The following is a 21570-nucleotide window of genomic DNA, read 5'->3' on the forward strand; positions in this document are numbered from 1 at the left end:
AAACCAGTAAAAGCAATGAAATAATTAACAGGAGCACTATTGAAGTCACTGCAGTAGATATTTTCATATTGATTAGAGATACGGTTTTATGTTGAATATTTAAAAATCGACTCTTAGCTACAGCAGCAGCTTCTGTTCTCAGATGTTCTTGGAGAGCTCTTGGGACTCGGGTCTCTGGTTCCAGAGAGCATTCCTGGTTTCGTGCCTTGCTGCCGGGGTGAGCGTGGGACCGCGAGCACGGGTCGCTGTTCTGGGGGGCGGTGTTGTGCCTCCATAACGAGCCGTGTTCAGCAGGCTGCAGAGGGGAAACGAGTTTCTTCAAAGTCAGGAGGTATTTTCCGTCTTCGGGATGTGTTTGAGAAATGGCAAACTCAGACTGGTTCCTCTCACAAACTGGTTAGGCCGTAGAATTCCAGCAGAAATGTTACGCCTGTGCTGAAATAACACTGAATTCTTTGTTCTGCACAGCATTAGCCTTTAACTAAGATGCTTTGTTCGTGCCTGCAAACTGTTCCTCTGGCTTCCCTGTGCCTGGGATTGCCGAGCGGTGGAAATGAAGCAGATCACCTGGAGACCCTCCATCAGTCCCAGGTCAGAGCCTCTCCGCCCAGTTCAGCAGGCACATGAGGTTCCCAACCGCAGTGGTGGTGCAGCCATCGCGAATCCCAGCAAGACGGAGTTGCTCTGTGTCGGGGATCCTCTGCTAAAGCGACCCTTGAAGGATGGGCAGGGGAGAAGGAGTCCGTTCGAGAGCCTAGACTCAAGAAGTTTGAAGGCCCCACAGACAGCAAAGGAGCGATCCAGCGTAGTGAAAGCACAGCACTGCGCTTTGCATGCTCGTGGACAAATCCGTACATGAACAGAAACCCCTGGGTGTTATCGTCAGCCAACAGAGGCCTGAACTCTGGTCTTAGGAAGCCTGCTTCTGGGGTTCTCATCCCTTGAGCAGTGCCCGCATTCACATTCAGCACACACACAGGACGCTGAAGCTCCCAGCTCTGGTTTCCATGCATCAGAAGTCACAGTGAGCAGTGGCACACGTCTTTTTCCATTTCTTCTTCTGTTTCATTTTGTATTTCAATCAGGTTTATTGATTCTTTTTTAAAAACATTTAAGTTAACCACGGTTTAGATGTTTAAAATAAATAACATCTACGAAGAAAACCAGTAATAGTTTTTTGAAGTAAATTACTGAGGTCAGGCTCTCTGCTAACACTCTGAATTAGTCAAGTGTTTGCTTTCTTTACGGTTTGCTGCATTTATGTCTCTTTGTACCTTTACTAGCTCATCGTCCTCCCCCCACCCCACAAGTGACTCTAATGCTGGCCAAAAGTATTATTTCAGGCTTTTTATTTTCATGCCAGATACTTGAGAGATTAGTGAATGACATAGAGGCTTACAAGTGACCAGAGAATGATTTTTTGGAATGTGTCACTTGTGTGTGAGGTGAACCTTTCTTTCCATTAAATCCCTCCAGGTGAGAAGATAAGTCAAAATTACCCAAAAGGCTCCTTTGCTGACCATAAAGTTGATGTTTTTGGGGTTGTTAGCATTGCATTGCCGTGCTGCTGGCTGTGTCCACTGACAGACACCGAGGTGTCTCTGCTCTGCTGGTGCTGGGCTCTCTGAACAAGGCTTTACCGTAGCCCATTTCCTATTACTGCATTTTTATGTTTGAGTTTCTTCTCTTTTTCACCGTTCTTGCTTTTGGAGCAGAGGTAGGAAAGGGAGCTGCGTTTCATTATTTTTTTATTATTAATGTTTACCCATTTGCAGTCATTTTCTGTCTCCAAATAAGTCTCTCTCACTGAAGGAGGTAGATGGAGTTGGCTGACATTGGCTGCTCCTCTTCTGAGTAATTACCGAACTTCACATAGCAGTCATCAGTGGAAAGCAAGCCAGATAGCTCTCACTGCTGTGACAGCGAGACCTGGCTGTGAAGTTTTGGAAGGAAATGTCTTCATTCTGGATATTTGCTCTAGATTTGGACAGCACTGAAAAAAATTCATCATACTTTAAAAATTCACTCGTAAAGGTATTCTCCCTTAACTATAGTAACTGTAGTACCTGTGCCACAAAAGGCTCCTACAGGTGCCTAATTCTGATGTCGTGTTTAAAAAAGTCACCCCGTAATGAAGCTGGATTCCCAGATTCTGCTCCATTTTCTCTACAGCCCGGCAGAGCCCGTACAAGCCTCCTGTTCCCATGGGCACCCTGCTCCATCTGGCTTTAGGGAATCCCAGGACTGGATGTTTGTGCTGTGCTGAGGTATCCCTTCAGAAAAGTATCACTGATCCGTGGTTACACTGTTATGTCCATTATATGCACTTAAAACCTCCAAATTCTGTTATTTTGAGTCTGTTGTGCCAGACATTACCCAAATTTCCACATTGCCAGAATATCTCAAGTGGCCAGAATATCCATTTTGTAGTCAGACTGCTGATATTTACGTACCTAACAATTATTTTTTTTTTTTCCATTAAGAAAAGGATCTTCATACATGTCTGTAAAGTATGTGCTGCGTATAGACAGGGTTTTAACAGGTTTCCGAGTGCTGTAATGTAATAGACGCTAATTTGAATAGGTTGTGGTAAGATGAAAGAAATTACTGGAAATCTAACATTATGAACATTGTCGGTAGCAAAGCATTGCTGAGGCTACTCGATGTTGCTTGGGAAAAGCCCATTATACAGCGGAGTGATAACGGTATCTGTGATTTAATTAATACTGGTGATGTTTTGGATGTGTATGGAGCCCATTCTCGGCAGAGTAAAGATGTAGCACCGCACAAAGCCTGGGGTCCTTAGGTCAGGGACTGTCACTATGGAGCTGATATCAGTTACAGAACAGACAGGAACAGATTTCGTTTATCTGACACTGAGCATTGTGTTGGGAAAGTTGGCAGTGCTAATAATTAGAGATGTGAGTGCTTGCTAAAGAAACCCTGCTTAGCATGTAATCAATCTTTAAGGAAAAAAAAAAAATGAATCAACCCACACCTGCAAGGTTACAGTGAACTTAGCAGGAATGGAGGAAGGCAGATCCCGTCTTACGCAAGCACCAGAAGCTTTCTGAGCATTCAAACCCCAGCTCTGAATATTTGAGAGAAAACAATCTGACTCATGTTTTGGGGTCATTTTCCCGTACTGGTTGGTGTTGTCATTACTGGAGGGCTTTTTTTGGCGATTCCTGCTCACTTCAGGAACACTCAGCGGCACGACAGAGTGTTCGTTCGGGCAATTACAGGATTCAGAGACAACAACCCAGTGAGATCTACATCTTGTCGTGTTTTGGTCCGTAGGAAAGCAGGAGGAAAAGGTGTCTGCTCTTCGGCCGAGGTGCCGGTGTTAGAATTCGTGACCATCTCTGTGTGAGAGGTCGCTCAGCAGTTCACCTGCTGGTAGGACGCGCTGCGTTCTGGAGGCATCGCTGCGGTGCTGGGCTCGCCTGCGTGCTGCAGGCCCGCCTTCACCTCTAGCTGTGCACCTTCTCCTTCCCCGGGCTGCTGCCTGACTGCGCTCCTGCTCGGTGCTGACAGACACGCGGCACGAAGGGGGCACCCCGAGCAGGGCTCCTCTTGTTGCAGATAGAGCCGCCCGAGTGCCGTCAGTTTATCTGGAAGAGAGAAGGAGAGGTTCTGGGCCTTTCTGCTTCTGTCAGCACGATGTTTGCTCACTTGGTTTTTCGTATTCTACCTTCCAGACACGTCCTTTTCAATCAAAAACATAAAAATTAAAAGTAGGCTAATGAAGCATGGATGTTTATTGGTGCTAAGAAAACGCCAAGACAAGCAAAAGTCCTTGCGCTTCCCAAGATCCAGCTCCAAGAGGTCTGCGTTTCAGAGAATGTCCTGAACATTCCCTGAGAGAATAATTATTTTTGGCAAACTTGCATCGATCGAGTGTAACTTTTCAGCAGCGTGCTCTACACAGCAGGCATCCTTTGCACTCTCTTCCATGTCTTCAGGAAACAAAACTGACAGGAAACTCAATAACCCAACTGCTTTCCCATTGATCATATTTTGATTCAGAAAATTCGGCAGGCAGCGTGGTGCTAAATTATTAACCGAATGTCATCATTCACAGGGGACGCGTTCTTTGGCACGGTCTGTAGAAAAAAATGAACCCTTGCATGAAATAGGCAAAGGAGTGTCATCAGCTAAGCAAGCTGAGCTCCTGTTGGGAGAAGGTGTTGAATCCACCTTGTCTGGGTATTCAAGTGCAGGGGACGTGCTGAAGGAAGGCGGCACGGGCGGGCACGTGCACGGCGAGTGATGGCTCCGGATGAGTGCAGCAGGCCGCGGGGTGCTGCTGCCCCTCGCCAAGTCGGGCAGTTCCTCACTGAGGGCTGGAAAGTGCCGTACGTTCATGTATGGGGGGGGGACCACATCCAGGCTTGCTCCGGGAGGCTGGGCGGTGGCATCCCCCCGTGCATGGAAGGGCAGAGCCAGGCCTCTGGGCACAGCCTCCCGAAACCTCGCCGAGGTGGCCTCCCGCCCGGCCTCCCAGCTCCGCGCCCCCCGTCGGGTAGTGCTGCACTTTGGCTTCTCAAGGAGGCTGTAGTAGGCCCTGGAGACATTTGACATCATGTGAGAAATATGACTTAAAGAAATTCCATAACCCTTCCAAGGCCGGGAAGCCCACGTACCTTCGGCAGTAATGTAGGTGACAAGGAAAAGAAAAATTCCTCCGCGTTGAGGTAATGCGTTAAATGCGATGGCCACGCAAAAGTTATGACCAGATATTCTTTTCTGGTCCCTTCTGTTTTCCTTTCCGGGTAAAAAGAAAAGTTTAAAGAAGAAGGAATTGGAACCAAAAAAACAACAAATCATTTGATGTGAAGTGAAATGTCGTTTGGGGTTCGGGTTTTCCCGGAGGAGGCCTGGCCAAAACCCAGTGCTGCAGCTCCCACTGATTCTTCCTGGGGGCAGTCGGTGCCAGCGGTGGGCCAGCCCTGCTGCGACCAGGCGAGCTGACACAGCTCACAAAGCAGTCGAGGCTCAGCGTGACAAATGTACAGCACCAGGGGGTTTTGGGGCACCGTGGCACCGACCCGCCGAGGCTTCCACGTGCTCCCGCAGCATCCCTCGCCGTCCCAGAGCACTCCAAGGACGGCAGCCGCCGGTGACGGCACGGCCCGAAGGAGGTGGGTGGCGATGAGCGGCCCCTTCCAAAACACCACCGAGGCTGAGATGTGGAAGGGCGAAGCGAAATGCCTGGAGGTGCTGGGAAAGCCGGGTCACCTCCTGGCTGCTGCCTGCATCCCTCAGACAATGCTGCCTCTAGAGTACACAAAGGTGCATTGAGCGCGCGCGGATCCCAAACAATGTGGGCTTTGTGGCACACTTAGCTACTTCTGCTCAAGTGGAACCTCCTCAGAGCAGCGTGATTTTGCTGGAGTTTTCAGAAACGACTTTTCCTGGCGTGTTAGGTATGGAAAATGTTTATCAGGTTTTGCTTTGTTTATACCGTTTGAGAAAAGTCATAATGATGTTCCTGGTCAGTTTAATCCACGCAAAATATGTCAGCCCGATGTGTTTATGTTTTCTGTTCTGTGCATTTAGTCAGCCTCTTTTACAGCTTTCAGCAGGACACTGAGTTTTTCTGGCAGCTCATGTTCTGACATGGTGTTACCCAGCAGGGGAGAAATAAAGGGAGGATGTTTAGGTTAATGTGGTTTAATAAAAGATCTGGTTTTAAGTCTGGAAAAGGCATAGTGAAGAGGCTTTATCCCAGTGTTGATTGTAGGGGATCTTTTAGTCTCCAGACTCAGTAACGGTTTTTGGATATGAGAAAATAATATGGAGGACCGAGTGCTTTTTCCTAGTGTAGCCACTGGGAACTGAATTGTCAGACTCGGGAGTTTTACAGCCGTTAGATCCCGCAAGCTGCACTTTCCTAGTTCTGCTGTTAAATCAGGTACAAAATAAAAAACATAGCTGAGAACAAGGTGCTTTTTCTAACAGCAGAGAAAGGAAAACAATTAGAAAGAAGGGAACATCCGAGTTGGGATGGAAATGACACTTTAGGACTCCACAGATCATAAAGAAGCAAGAAAAGCTTCCCTAGGCATTTAAGATAAATTGTACCTGACCGGCAGAGCCACGGACACAGTATGCTCCCTACGAGACTTCAGCTGTCCAATCCTGTGACCATTTCTGATGAACGTATTTAGCTCACCTCCAGTACTGGACAGAAATCAGGCCACATTAGACGTGTTTTACAACATAACGCCAGATTTCAGGTGTTGTTTTTTTTTTTTTGCCCGTTTGTTTGTTTTTAACTCTAAGTGGTAAATTCATTTAGCTAAATTTGGCTTTTGTCTGTGCAAGCCGATGACGTGGTCCGGGGCTTGCACCGACTCTGCATGTCCCAGGTGCGTCGCGGCGGCGCAGCGGTTCCGTGCAGGAACGTCCCCCAGCCCTGCACCTTCACATCTGTGCGCTTTCCGTTTCCAACCTGCAGAACGGGGACCGCAGCTTGTACCGCCTGCCGCAGCGGTCCCAGGCTCAGCGTCCTCCCGTCACCCTCCTGCCAGCTCCGTCGCGTCCAGCGAAGCAGGTGCGGACGATGCAGGGACGTAGCAGGTGATGGAGGGGAAGGAGTGGATGAAGGACAAAGCTGGCGCTGAGCCACGGCGCTCCCCGCAGAGCCGGGGGGGCAAGGCAGCACCCTGCCCGGGGGAAGGCTTTCTGCGTCTCACGAGGCAGCCCTGCGGGAGCTGCAGGTCTCGCTGTGATGTGCTGCTGGTTCCGAAAGCTTCACCTCCTTGGAAAACCGGGAGAGAGGTCTCATAGACACTGCATGCCCGTGGCTTACACTTGGCGGCGTCTGTCTGTCTGTCCATTGCGTTGCGGTGCGCTCTGAGATGCCGTCAGGATCCTCGTGCGCTGGCACCAGGAAGGTTGAGGGCCCGGGGAGGAACCGCTGCTGCGAGCACGTGGTCGAGTCAGAGCCCAGATGGAAGAAAGAAATCATTATGGACACGACCTTATAGCTGAGGCCTTAAGGAGAAAACCACGGAGCTTCCCCGAAGTTGCACAGAAGGGCGGTGACACATCAGGGAACTCGCCCTGGGTTTTTGTCCTGGCAGGCCGGTGCCCTGAGCGGCGGATCGCCTTCCCTATTCATGGCTGCAAGCAGCGCGGCTCGCCAGCTGCGCGCCGGGTAGCGAAGAACGCGGGGCATTGTTCCTGCGAGCTCTGGGAGGAGGCCTGGTCTTTTCTGGGGCCGCTGCCTATTTTGGTCTGCTTTGCACTCCTGATGCAGTCAGTAGGCACCAGCTCTGTATGCTGTGCTAGTTTCACTTTGATTTAAGTCTCAGGACTTTTTTCCATGCCTTCTCACTTTCATTTTTTTTCCCCCATACCATTTCACAGGTCCGTTTGAGTTACTTACAGTATGTGTGCCCTCTGTCTTGTGTTTTAACCACAAAGCAAAGCGTGTAGCAGGTTCCCCATCACTCTGAATACACGTGCTGGAGACTGGAAACATCTCCATCCCTGCACTTCTCTCCCTGCCACGCCGAGTGCTCCTTGGACCTCAGTACAGCAAACACAGCTTCTGCCCCTTAAGTGTGCCATTTGCCCGGCGAAACACACCTTTAAAAACCATCTCTAGAAAAGTAATACTTGGTAAAACAAGGTAGGACATCCTGGCATCATTTTAATCTCCACTGCAGCTGTTGGGGAGCTGCCGTACGTTGGGTGTGCTGCTTTTTTCCCACTGGTATCCGATTTGTGAGATGCGAAAGAAAGATTTTTTACATGAGGAAAACACCATTGCTGTGTTCAGATAGGAGAAGAGAACTCCACTGCCCAGGAATAAGTCTGTGTTTCTGTAAATGGTACAAACTGGGCTTGCGCTTGTGGTGGTGGTGCCGGGGGAGTAGAGCAGCTCTGTTCTGGATGCAGTGCTGGAAGTGTCCCAGAAGCTTCGGCCTGAAACTGCAGTAATAATTCCTAAATTATAGCAGTCAGAAGTTAATGTATTTCTGCTCAGCGTTGTCAGTGGCAAACCCAAGCCCATTAATTTCCCACTCGGTGTTTGTTTGAGAAATCATCCCCTGTCAGCTGCTGCTGGTGAACTTGTCTCCTCGCCGCATTCCTAGACATGCTCTCTGTCTCCCAGCGAGGGTCCTATCCCTGCAGGAGATAAGATACAACCGGTATTCACTAGGAGGTGTCAACGGGCTGCTTTATGACACATGATGAGCGATAAGGGCCGTGGAGAGGTGCTGATGTGGCCACATTAGTTAATGAGGTCAGAGCCCAAGTTGCTGCCCCACTGATAACCTGCAAATCCAAATAATGCCGAGATAGCAGCGGGGCGCTCGGCGTCCCGTCCCCGTATTCTCTTGCCGTCCGTCACGCTCGAGCTCCCGATCACACGAACTGAGGATGCTTCCCGAAGAGCAGGGCTCGTCCTCGCCGCTCCCGGGGCTGGTCCCGGCCGTGGGGAGGCAGCGGGACCCGAGGTGGCGGTGCTGGGGCTCAGCGGGGCCCTTTCCCATCTGCTGAGAGCACCGCGACACCGAATCAGCAGTAATAGTAACAAAAAATGCTAGGAATTTGGAAATCTGCGAAATCTGCTGGTTTTCCCCCTTTTTCTCATCGTAAACAAGCCGAGACCTGGCAACGTCTCGTCATGCTGGCAGTGAACTCTCTGTCCTTCCCTGCTTAGAAGCCCAGGTCTAATTTATTTAATTATTGGAGCAAACTTTCAAAGTGCTCCGTGCCTCCTCTTTTGTTTCTGAGGTTCAGATGTATTTTTAGCGCTTGTTACTGAACTGGTTCTGTGCATTGGAGAAGAATTAATTATTGTTTTGGGTTTGTTGTTATTCAGACACTCGGAAAAAAAAGAGGATTTTCGGACTTTGAACACCTCAGGGGCTTTGTTATATGCCGTTTGCACGTTGTTGGCTTTTTAATGATGATTTGGTTTCTAAAGCAAGTTCAGCACTGCTGGAAGGTGGCGGCCCCAGCGCACGAAGCCCTCTGCTGCCCGCGGCCCTTCCAGCCCCGCAGCAGCGCCCCAAGCGTGGCAGGAGCTCGCCCTCGCTCTCCTCGGGTGGCAGAGGCTGGCTCGGGGACCTCGTCTTCCTCCAGGCGCTGCAGAAGTTGCTGGAGCTCCCCCTTTTCAGCAAAGAAAAGTCAGAGATTCCTCCAAGCTTCGTGCACGTTGGGAGCGGTGCTAAAAGCAACGTTCGTCCGCTGATCGATGTGCTGTCAATTTCTCTTATCAAATCCTCTGGTTATGCTTTGGGTGGATGTCCCGAGCTGTACGGATCCATGAAGGCAGCTGATAGGACATGTACATGGTCTCAGCTGTGTGCCTTTGGGTTTTTGTTCCATGCTGGGGTGACTGTAAAAAAAAAAAAACAAACCAAACACATTTTGATTGGCCATTCACACGTGAATGCAGCGTGCTTTTTCCAGATTTGAGTGCGGATTCGTACATTGTTTTTGTGATTTAAAGTTGGTTTTGTGAAAAGCCAAACTGGAAAACTGGAGACTGGTGTGGTTAAACAAACAACAACAACAAAAAAAAAAAAAGCATGGGGAGAAATCAGTAAAAATGGTTGGAAATTTAAAGAAAAAATATTTCCAGTATTCACCAAATTGTTATTTTTACTTTGTTTTCTCCGGGAAGGTGGCAGGAGCCTCTGGGACTTTAATGGTGGCGATGGCTTTATTTCCTCGGAAGCGTTATGTTTCTGGTGAGACAGGCACGCAATCTGCTACTTAGTGCTCTGTAAGAGGCTGGGATGTACGGTCTTAGAGGTCTTTTCCAACCTTAACAATTCTGTAGGACTGTTTTCTGAATAATGGAGTAAAAACCCAGCCCTTGCTGAAGCCCCAGGCTCTTCAGTAAGACCAGCTTGGCATCACCACGGGGCTGGGCTGGTTTCCTCCTGTGGTGGAGGCTGAGTTCTTCAGTAACCCCCAGCCCTTCCCAGAGCCGCCAGGAGCACAGGGAGCGTGGTGCAGTGTTTCAAGGATCACCAGTACTGAGACCTCCGAACTCCGGAGAAAGGGATGAGAGGAAAAGCTCGCCCAAGGGGAGCACCAGGCGTGAGGGAGGACCAGCACCAGGCGAGGCGGCACCCACCGACCGCCCCCCGTGCTCCCTCACCTCCCGGTCTGAACAAAACCGAGGTCCCAGCCCAGTCCCCCGGGGCTAAGCCGTGCTCGGAGCTCACACCTTGCTCCTGGCGCCTTCCTCTGGGTGGCTCCATGGCTCCGATTCCCCTCCTCAAACAGCTCCAGCACGTCTCTCCAGGGCCCGCGGCCGTACCAAGCATGAGCGTTACCTGTTCTGCTGCTGGGCTGTGGTTTTTGCTGTTAGACCATAAGTAATTCTCACCTTCAGCTCTTTGGTGTTTTCGTGTGAACTGTACCTGCTTCGGCTTCGCGAAGAGGTTTTGTGTTTAAGAGACTTTTTGGGCACGGATTTTATAAAAGCCTCTCCCAGCTCCGCTGCTGGTTTGAGCGTGCGTGAAGCCGCGCTCTCGGCACCTCTGCTCTATCAGTCTATTCATTCTCTCTTTTTTTTTTTATCTCGCTCTTCCTCCCGCCATGGGCCCAGCCTCTGTGATTAAGTCTGCAGCTCTCCTGCTGTTTTTAATAGGCCTGTAGACCTGACCATCTGATGAGAACCAAACTGCACAGCGTGCTCCTGAATACTTTCACTGGAATCTCCTAATGCAGGGTATTAATCATGACTGTCAAACCATTCAGGCCCTAAATATGTCCACCCAGTATAAAATCATACTAAACGGGGGGGAAGGACTTGGCCCGTATTAAAACCAGGCATTAGGCGGTCCCCTGACTTGCCAGGCGTGATGGCCCAGGGCACTGTCCACTTGGACAAACAACGGCGTATTCAGAAGGGGCTGGTGGTGATGGACATTCAAAAAACTTTGAGAAAACAAGCATAATGAGTTAAAGGAAATGCAGCAAGGCGTGGCTTCCTCCTTCCTTACCAACACGTATCCCTGGGAAGTCGTTTGCTGGGGTACGTAGTTCAGATGCATCTGCCTCGGTGCTCTTAATAAATATTTTGTTGGGTCTGCTGCTGCTGCAATTAAAAACCAGTAAGTGCCAAGCTAGTCGCTGTCGTACCGAGTTATTGTGCATACAGAGCTTGGGGATTTCTTGCTCCAGTATCACTTGAATTTGATCCTGGGAAGCGCAGAGCCCAGCGTGGTAGTAAAGCATGGGGTTGCTTGACAAGTCACGAGAAAGGTAAGGCTCTTTCTCTGTTAGCCGTGAATTAGACGTGCACATTTTAAACTGTGTTTGTTCTTGATGTTTCTAAGCTGCCAGGGAATGCAACCCCTAATATGAGAACGCACCTTCCTCCCCTCCCCAACAGGCTGTTTCTAATTCTCTGCAGTAAGAATGCCTTTATTCTTTGGAGTCGGCAATAAAACTTAATCGAGTGTAAAATAAAAGTTACATAAGGTGAGTGGTAAAATTTTACTATTCCCCATGTCGGATTTATTGGAGCCTCCTCTCGGCGCTGGGAGCCACGCGCCTCCTGCGCAGGAAGGCCCCGCGGTGCGGCGCGGCCCTGGGAGCGCTCGGCAGCCTCTGGTGCTCCTAGGGCAGCGCAGGGGCTGTGCCAACACCAGGAGGACCCGCTGCCCGTCCCGGTAAGGCTCCCTGTGTGCTTCGACCGACAGCGGTGGTGGGAGAGGTGGCAGGGGGGAGCCTGCAGCCGATCCCGGTGCGAGCAGCCGCTGGCAGCGCTCCCGTGCCCTCCTTGGAGCCTTCCAGGCCAAGCCGGGCTGCAGCGGCCGAGCGAGCTTGGCTCGAGGCTCCCTGCCCTGCGCACAGCTGCCTTCCACTTGCCCTGCACACACGGCTCGGGTCTTCCCTCACCTTCCTCTCGCCTTGCTCTGTGCCTGGCGTAAGAATACTTAAAACCAGTAGGAATAAAACATCCGGGAGCGCTGCTGCGCGCGCAGTAAGGAAGGTGGCTTCCCTTTATGCGTGTCACTGGCGGCATTAATTTGGTGGCATGGCTGACGTGATAACGTGACCCTTACAGGTTTCACCTATGCACCTAGGGGACTGATTCAACGTTCTGTTTCCCATTCTGTTGTGTCTTTGATAAATATGGCTTAAAACGTCGGGCTAATTGGCACTTCTGGAAATACAGCAAAGTTTTTCTTTATTTAATAGCTTTTGCATTTGTTCCTCTAAAACCCAATTGAAGCAACAGTGACAAATAAGGCAGCCGATCCTTGCGAGAACAGTAACAGTGCAGCGTTTCCTACCCTGACTGGTGTTTCATATTTCCCATGCTGTGAAAGAAAAATCCTCCTAGAACTGCGGAGCAGTAGTTTGTCGTCATTGATCTTGGCAAGAAGGCTTCAAACTGCCAACTGTGTTAGACGCTTGAAGTCTAGACTGGGATGTAGCAACCAGGCGTCTTTCAGCTGCGTTTGGCTTTTGAAACGAAGCGGAGAGTCCAGAAACGGGGGCAGAGGGCAGCGCTCAGGGCAAGAACTTCACAGCTCTCCCGGAGAAGATGTGGTCTGTTTGCTTGTCTGAGAGGGCCCAGCTGCCAGAGCAGTGAATTTGCGGAGGAAATCAGAGGAGCATCGTCCCTCCCTTTCCCCATCGCCTCCGAGTGATACCGCTGAGAGCTGGGGCAAGGCACCTCCGTGGTGGCCACGGGCAGTTCCTAGAGAAGCTGGACGTGCAGGGTTTGGGCGACCGTGGGCACAGCTCGGGTAGCCGTGCCTGCAGTGGCGGTCAGCTTTCAGTCCCCCACACGACAGAGCACAACAGGTAGAGCACCCGGTAAGCAGTGCACAGCCGAATTCCTGTATGGGAACAGCCTTAGCCTGCCCCTGCGGCACGGGTGGCTGCAGGGATGTTGGAACGGGCCAGCCAAGGCTGCACGCCCCTGGCTGTAAAGCACAGGGCGCCAGAAGCTTTGGGCATTTCTGTCTCAGTGTGTTCTTCCCAGGGGTAGTTTCTGGGTGCACTTGGCTAAGAATTGCCGCAGCACAACGGGTGTGAAGAAGGGCCCCGTGTCGTCAGATGTCGCATTTGTACCCGTCGCTTTGGGCTCACTGCGTGACCTTGGCGCTCTGCTCCTCTCCACCTTCCGCAGAGCTCCAGGTCGGGCTCCTGCCGGCCCCGGTGCTCCGGCAAGAGCTTGGTGTGGCACTGCACACCTCTCCGGCACGTCTCTGCCCTTCGTTGCAACACCGGGCTCTGCTCCTGGTGCTCTCCAGACCCTTCTGAGGGTTCGCAGGTTTGCGTCGCTCCAGTATTTTAAGAAAGCAAACGGTGCTCCTGATGAGGGGAACCAGGCAGGGTTCGTGCGAAACAAAACCGTGCTGTACTTGTGCGATTGTTCGAGCAGTTACGGGAGATAATTTGACCTTACAAAAGGGGAATTATATATGATTTTGCCTTATTTCTTTCTTCTGCAAACTGACTTACGGCACGCGCGATGATTCATGCCAAGAGAGCGGCGAGGATATCGCACAATTCAAACCGTTTCGAAGGGAATGGACTCTTGGTGCCCTGAATAAAATAGAAAATTGTTAATAGCTGAAAAATGGCCAGATGTTCCCTTCTGAAAAGTCATTGTGGAACAATTAGAGCCACTAGTGCTAATATTGCTGGCTTACGCTTTCTTTTAGCAAAGGCGAAGGGGGGGGGGGGGGGAATTGCCAAATGCAGCCTTTAGAAAACAGAGAATTATTATTTTTCAGGATGAAAAGATGGGTGGCACACATTAAACGCATGCCAGGACCTAACATGTCCATCACACACGCCCCCACGTCCGCACACACGTGTGAAGGGCGATGCTTTTCCAGCCGGGTCTGCGTGCGCAGCGCTGGCGTGCTGTTACCTGCTGAAATCCGCGTGGGTGCCTGCTCCAGCTTTGTGTCTCTTTAGCAACATTTCATTGATCCTGTCTGGCTCTCATAGGGGGATAACACATGTATATTAGAGGCCATTTGTTCCTTATGTATCTGTACTCCTGAAACATGTTTCTGTAACTGCATTATTAGTTTTGTCCAGCCTACAGGAAAAAGTGATACCGTAGCTGGCATCCCAGTGTTAGGTCATATTAAAACCATCTGTAACAAATCTTTATTTGCAGTTACTTTAGAGTTCAAATTTCAGCTTCTACTCCACCTGTCATCAGTGTTTATCCTCATAAACTTTCACAGCTTCTTTTATTCTGTTTCTTTTTTTAGTTCTGAGAGACCTTTTCAGCATTTTTGGCAATCTTGCGCTTAACTTTGCTTAGCAGAATTTCACTCCTTTTGATTCAGAAAATGCATAGGTTTAATGGATCTAGAGTATTTTTAGGAGAAGAAAATGGTTTTTAATGTGATTTCCAAGAATAGCACTGTTGTAACTGTGATCTCCATGTAGACTTTGGCACAGGAAAATAAAATGCTCAGGGATGCTGTCTGTGAACTGTTGCAGCAGAAGCACGCCATTGTTTTGGTGGGGGTAAATAATTCTGCCCCCTCTCTGAGCGGCTGTGCAGAGGGGATGCTGACATGGTAACGGTGTGCTCGTTCAGACCTTTTGGCTTGCTGATTAAGATTATAGCCAGCTGTTTTTAGTATTGTCTAAAAAAAGGCAGCAACAAGTCTAATGAAGGATGTTCTCAATTAAGCATGCAGCATGCGTTTTAGAGTACCGCCACATCTGAACTTATCAAGAAAAAGACTTCGAACTCTTGAATGCACACATAAAAAAAACTTTGCTTGGCATCATCCAGGACCCGTTATCTCCAAGGCTGGGCACAGCTCTGAAATGGCAAACGTAAAACCTAACTTGTGTCTGTGGCTTCAGTGTGGCTCGCCGGTAAGGAGGTCTGCTCTAGCAACTGCTCGGTCTGCAGGGACCTTTGTGCGCTGGGCTCACGTGCTGGAAGAGAAAGGTTTTAAAGCCTTTTTTTTTTTTCCTAATTTATGTTTTTTAATCAGCCTACTTGGTCTTCCAAGCAGAACCATTTGTTGACGTTGAACATTTCTGATGTAGTTTATGCTGTCAGATTGCTGCGGTGAGCAAAGATGGGCATGCCAAGGAAAACAGACGTTCTACTGCATGGGAAGAGCTGCGGTTCCAATAATTCTCTATAAAGTGTGTTTTCCACTGTGATATCTGCTGTTGTTCTTTCAAGTGGGATCTGGGGAGCAGTTAATAAGCACATGTTTTCTCTCAGCGTTTCCAGAGCTGCCCAGAGAAGTAGAGCCAGTGACTGAGGTTCCTGCATCAATGTGGTACGGTCTCGAAGGAAATAGGACACCCTCACAACTGCTGGCGTCCTTACCAGGTTCTCAGTAGTGCTGTAAACACGCTGTGAATCAAGTGATTGATTTGAGGATCTTACAAGATCATATTAAATGAATGAACCCTTGGAAAGAAAGCAAAACAAAAGTCATTTATTCTAGAGAAAATTGCACTTGAAATAGCTGGTGATTGCCATTGATGAGCCATTGAGATGCCTGTTATGCACACTTGTGTAAATAATTTGTCACGTTGACACGGTGCAGCCAAAGGAAGAAGACCTTGCTCAGGCTCCTCATAAATTGAGTCTGCCCAGTGCCCGGAGCGAGTGTCCTCGCCTGGTCTTTTCCTCCTCTCTCCTGGTCTTTTCCTCCTCCATCTCTGATTTCTGTGATGCAGAGGACGTGTGAGTCTCGAGGTGATGGGGAAGTCTTCCACGATTTCATCCCACCTGCCACAGGAGCCGTGAGTTTTCCACCTTGAGACATACTGTATTTTCTCACGCATAGCTGCATATGATCTTTTCATTATTTTCTGTGATGCTTTCTGCCTCTTACCCCATGATTATGGTTCCTAAGCACTCAGAATGTCCAGATTCACTTGACACTGAATCTCCTCATCTTTTTAGATGGTTGGCATAGCAGTACCTCATCCTCAGGCCAAACAAAAACATGTTTTTGTTGGACTTGCTGTTTAATAGAAGCAAAAGGAAGCAGAAGACCAAGTTGTTAAAGAAACCACTGGGTAAATAGTGCATAGCTGAGCTCAACAGTGTGTGCAGAGCTATTTGTGGAGATAAGAGCCTTCCAAAAATTTGACGTGAGAGCAGTGGGGTTCAGAACACAGAGCAGACAGGTTGTTCACATGGCGTTCAGTGCACTGCAGCTTGATAACAGAAATACCGTTTGCATCGTAAGAAACCCTATACAGGTGTCCTTTGTCTCAACTGCCCTGCTACGTGCTGGGCACGGAGAGAAGACCAAACACTGGATGGAAAGCGAGGCTAGTCAGTGCATGCGTACATATTTTGGAAGAACGTGAATATGTGAACAATTCTGGATGGTGGTTGACATGCCTACATCAGGTGGTGCAGATTTTTATCACTTGGCGTCGTTTGCAGGGTGCCTGATAGGGTCTTTTTGTCTCCGCTGGGAGACAAAACTGGCGAAACAAAGAAATTGCACAAGATGTAAACATCTTGTACATCTTGTTTAAGATGTAAATTAAGCAATCTGTATTTAAACGGACTTCTGTGAAGCTTGTAAAAGCCTAAGGGCTTCTAAGAAGCTTCTTGCTCATCTGTGCGTTTCTGGGTACCACCCGGAGGAAGGGGACACGGGCTGTGCGGCTCAGGACGGCGGCAGGGCCCTGCAGACACCAGCAGAGGAGCTCTGCTCCCGTCCCCACGTCCCCGCTTGGTTCCCAGCCAGGCTCGGTACCGACAGCCGTGTTTGGGGTGTTTAAGCAGAGCTCCGGAGCCTCTTCTGTCACCACTCCATCTGTGCTGGCTCTCTGTTGGCTTGCTTCTATCTCAGCGTATAAGCGTACATAAGCACGCGCGTGTATGTCGTTGCCGTCGTCTTTCTTGGGGGATTTGGTTTGTTTTTTAATGATCCCGTTCGGGGTGAGAGCAGGGAGGCAGGGGAGCTGCCGCAGCCATAAAGCGGGCAGAAAACGAGCTTCATCTTTATAGCACAGAAGAGCACATTATGGATGTTTTTAATCTCTTTGACCTTGTGGCGGAGAAGGAGGGAAGTGAAGAAATCGTGACAAACACCAGCCCTTTAATGCCAGGTTTGTTACTGCTCGGAGTGCCCTAAGGGTTAATGTAACAGTTTTAAGTCCTTCAATCACACCCACCCCCACCTACAGAACACTTCCAAATAATCCCTTTATAATAGACCCTTTTCCACAGATTGTATCTAACCCGTGCATTAATGGGGCCCGTTGGTGTCAAGCATTTCAACAAATACGGGCCAGCAGCCTGCTCGGGGAGCCCCTCTTTCTGGCTCCATACGTTAATGATCTTTTGCCCCTCTGACTTAGCTCCCCTGCTGCAGGGACAAAATTAAACTACTGCGGATGGCAAAATAGTTATTTGCTGCCCAGGCAATTACATACTTCCAAAACTCTCCATCGCGGAAGGCCAGATGGACTTTATAGAAACCAGACCCAGGCCACAGTTTTAATTATCATAGTCCTGTCAGAAATGAGTGAAATTCTGAATGACCGCATGAAACGAACCAAAAGCCTTACACATGGATTTTTTCCTCAATAAAATTTTATGGCTTCTTAAAGAAACAGCATTCATATATTTTATGAGGCCTAATCATTCACTAATGCCTATATTAGTGCACCTGTGGCACTCGGCCCCATGGAAATTGCAGCGCCGGGCCCAGCTATGTTCTTGTGCGTGTTATTGCAAACCCCTTGTCAGAAAGGCAGCGCATGCTCCAGGGAGAAGCCGGGCTCGTTTCTGTTAGCCAGCAGTCGGTGTAATAAGGCAGAGAGATTTATGGACGTTTATCTGCTGAAAATTTCGTTTCATCGCGTGAATAAGACTTGCAGAAATGAAGCGACGCTCCGAAAGAGGAGTATTTTTAACATTCGTCGCGGGGCAATGTGGTTATTTGGAGGGGTTGGAGACGTTGTGTCCCTGTGCTGATTCAGTATGAGGCAGGATTTCCCCTGAATACTTTCCCCTAAATACTCCCCCTGGATACTCTCCCCTCTCCTCGCAGTGTTTGCCCAGTAAGTGCCCGGGAGCCGCGTGCGGCGGTGCCAGAGGTGAGCGGGGCGCATGAAAGCGCACGGCTTTGTGTTATCGGGCTGCTGGCGCAGGTCACACAGCCTCGATTTTGTGTTTGAGTCGCTGCAGGGCTCTGAGGGGCAGTTTTGCACTTTTCTGTCCTCTTCTCCCCGAACTCGGCTGGGTTTTGGGTCAGGAGCGGGGACGGGAGCAGGAGGCGCGTTCCCGTGCCCTGGGCTCTCGGTGCCGGCCGGTGCCTCCCGCGGTGTCCTCTGCTGTGTCCGGAGGGACCCCGTGCACTCAGTGTTGTGGCTTAGGATTTTCCCCCATTGAAAATGACTCTGGGTCCTGTGAAAGCCCTAGTTTAATCAGTTCTTGTTCATTCAAAGCAGGCGGCCCGGCTGATTTATTTACCTCCGTGTATTTAATCACAGCGTCTCTAGAAGCCACCGGTCCCTCTCCCAGCCAGCACAGGATCTCCAGGCTGTTTGGGCAGATATTTCTCTGACCTCTTCTTCACAGAGACTCCACAATCTCTGTAGCTGCTCTTTCCTTTCCGCATCGCTCTCCTGACTGTCAGATGGTGCCCTAATGTCTGAGCTGGAGCTTGTTACCAAATCCCAGCGCCCGATCCCAAGGCTGGGCAACTCCAGATCCTTCCAGCTATCATTGTGCACCACGTTTCTAGTCCTCAGCGTGTTCCTAGTGCTTTATACCAGGCTGTCACTGTTTGCTTGCCTCTTTCTTGGCACGTGCAGCCCAGCCCAGGCCCTCCCAGCCCTGCCGTGTGTCTCCCGAGGGCTGCGGAGCGTTTGCACGCCCCGGTTGCGGAGCAGCCGTGCGGTGCCCGCTGCCGAGCCGAGGGGAGGATGAGCAGGTTGGAGCTAGCTGGCAGCAGAGGGAAGGTGGCCCGGAGGAATGCATCTCGTCTGGTCGTTAAAGGCAGATTTGCTAATGAGGTCCACCTCAGCAACGTGCTGACAGCCGCAGAACATACTGGGTGTGTTAGCCGCAGCGCGGCTGGAATGAAGTCAGCTTTCTCTCCCTATGCTTTCTCATTACTTCATGCGCTTGGCAGCTGCTAACAGACTGGACGGGCTTAGCCAAAATCAGACCCGATGTAGAAACATGGAAAAGACTATTTAGCGTTTCCAATCGGTCGTGCCGGGGGGCGGCGGGGCTGCCCCGTGCGCGGATGCTCTGCCCGCGGTGCCGCCAGGTGGGAGCGGGGCGGGGGGGGGCTGAGCCCTGCGCCGCGTCCTGCCGGGGGGACAAGTGTCCTCCGATGGAGCCGGTCGCTTCCAGGGGGGGCTGGGAGGAAACTGAGAGTATTTGGATAAACTCGGCGGCCCTTCGGACTAGAAAAGGACTTTTGTTCGCATAAAGAAAAAGACTGTTACATTACCATAGGATAACTGGACCCCGGCCAGTAAAAACTGCGCTTGAAGTATAAAGACGGACCGGGAGTGTCAAACGAAGGATCTTTTCCTTGAGGTCAGGTATTTATTTTTATTGATTAGAACGTGAGATCTACATCTATGGCGCAGCCTGGCCCGGAGCACCGTCTCTGTGGAGGATTGTCCGTCCACAAAGGGCGCGTTGTGCCCGGGAGGGCCGCGGGTCTGCAGCACCCTCCTCGTCGCTGCACCTCTGGCTTCCCCGGCGCGGTCACTGCTCGGCCACCCGGCCACAGGTGCCCAGCACGGCGCTGCCAAGCTTCCTGCCATCCCCAGAGGCATTTCCAAGCACGTCTGTGGCCGCTGACGGCCTCCTTCCTGCCCAAGAACCATGCCAGGGATGGCGAGCTCAGTGGTGCCCGCCGGCCGTCCCCAGCACGGGATGGGTGAAGCCCCATCCCGCTGGGAGGCTCCCCTGGGAAGGGACAGATCCAGGAGCGCTGGGGGAGCGCCTTCAGAGCATCGGGCTCCCCGCCTTCCCCGAGCAGAGGGTGAGGCTCGTGCGCCTGTCCTGGCTGCTCCTCTGAAGCTCTCGCGATGCAGCGGAGCGGTTTGGGGCAGAAGAGGTGGCTTTGTTAATCCAAACAGAGTGAAAGAGAAGAATTGAGAGCTGGAGCCATACAGAAATCACCCTCGAGGGTTCCAGCCAACAGATTATTGGGTTCGTGCTCCTGCTTAGGTCTTTTTTACAATAATATGAGACGTGTTTGGTGCAAACGTTTTCCTAGGATTTATTTGTATCTAATCACTTATGAAAGTTTTACTGACTTTGAAGAACAGATTTGCTAACCACCCATAAACCCCGTTTTTCTGCTTTAATTAAACCATTTTTGTCCATGAGGTTTTATTCACACACTGACAGCATCAATATAAATATGTCTCTGCCAGAGTAATTAATAAAAGTAGGCAGCGCAAGGGAGAAAAGCATGTGTGTCGTATCATCCTGGTAGGCTCCACCGTTGTATAGTTCTTCCAAAAAAGTTAAGAACAGCCCCAATTAAAATGTTATGCGGCTTATGCGTGTTCAGATTTAATTTGGTATAATTGAATTTATGTTCATCCTTGGAGAACTCACGGGGCTGCCAGATAGAGACAGAAATCATTTATACCGTGGAAATACTGCACTATTAGATTTTTTTAAGGCTGTAGGATTAGGTCTTAATAAACTGTTTCAACGGCATTTCGAGGCTTGTGGAGTGGCTTGGGCTTACTGTGGGGGCATGTGCAAAGGGAATGAAGACAACGTTCTTGTTTTCACCATATGTTTCAATGGTTTTGTGTGCTAAAGAACTGCTTGGAAATGTGACACGGTGCTTCCTACTTAGCATTAAATTAGTAATTTTTATTGCAGTTTGAAGGAGTTTTTGCAGCCTACATGCTATAATCTCTGATTTATAGCTTCAGACTAAGAAGCTGCCTCAAAAAAGTGTCTCTGTTAATGAAGAAGACTTTCAGATTACTTTCAAGTGGATTTTCTAATACCTGAAGTCTTTGAAATGTTTTCCCAGCAGTATTTCACTGGAGGAAAGGTGTTAGTTTTGGAAAGAAGGGGAAACCATCCTCACAGTTAGAGTGCCTGAGAGCCGACTTGAGAAAGCAGTGTCCTTTTCTGTCCCACCCATCCCATTAACAAAAATCCTGCTCTCTTTTTGCAGGCACTTAGCCTTGCGTCCTGTCTCGTGTTTGACTGACACGAGTGGGATTTTTTTGCGAGCATTCTGGGGAGGTGCTCACGTGCTGCAGTCATGGTGGCGATGCCCAAACCCCAGTAACGAGCAAACCCTGTACAAGGAGCAAACATTTTCCTGCTTAGCAGGTGGGAAGGAGTGGCCCAGGTAGGGTGCGGGATCCCTCTCCCGGCCTGCGGGGGCTGATGCAGTCCTTTATTCCAACAGCAGAGGCACGTTCCCATGCTGCGTGGGGCCGGTTTGGTGAGCAGATGCCTGATGCTTGCCGTCCTCGGGCACCGCCGCGCCTCCGGCCGGGCATCGTTCTGCTCCGCTCTCTCCTGACCCCGAGCTGCCCTGAGGTCTGAGCTGGGGGTTTTGAAACGGAGTCGCTCAGCGTATTCAAAGGGCAGATTTATCA

At 50.2% G+C, this 21570-nt stretch overlaps 1 protein-coding gene across 7 annotated transcripts in view; it reads left to right on the top strand.

Annotated features, from left to right (window-relative positions):
- Positions 1–21570, top strand: part of PRDM16 (PR/SET domain 16) — a 314214-nt gene that overhangs the window by 228722 nt on the left and 63922 nt on the right. Inside the window, exon 1 of one of the 7 annotated variants that reach the window (XM_048067493.2) lies at positions 10606–11244. The exons of the other annotated variants lie outside the window; for them this stretch is intronic. The gene's annotated coding sequence lies outside the window, so the exon portion shown is untranslated. Of the gene's footprint in view, positions 1–10605; positions 11245–21570 lie in introns of those variants that run through there. 7 annotated transcript variants of the gene reach the window in all.

This window comes from Anser cygnoides, chromosome 23 (genome assembly GCF_040182565.1).
Source record: "Anser cygnoides isolate HZ-2024a breed goose chromosome 23, Taihu_goose_T2T_genome, whole genome shotgun sequence".
Lineage (NCBI taxonomy): Eukaryota > Metazoa > Chordata > Aves > Anseriformes > Anatidae > Anser > Anser cygnoides.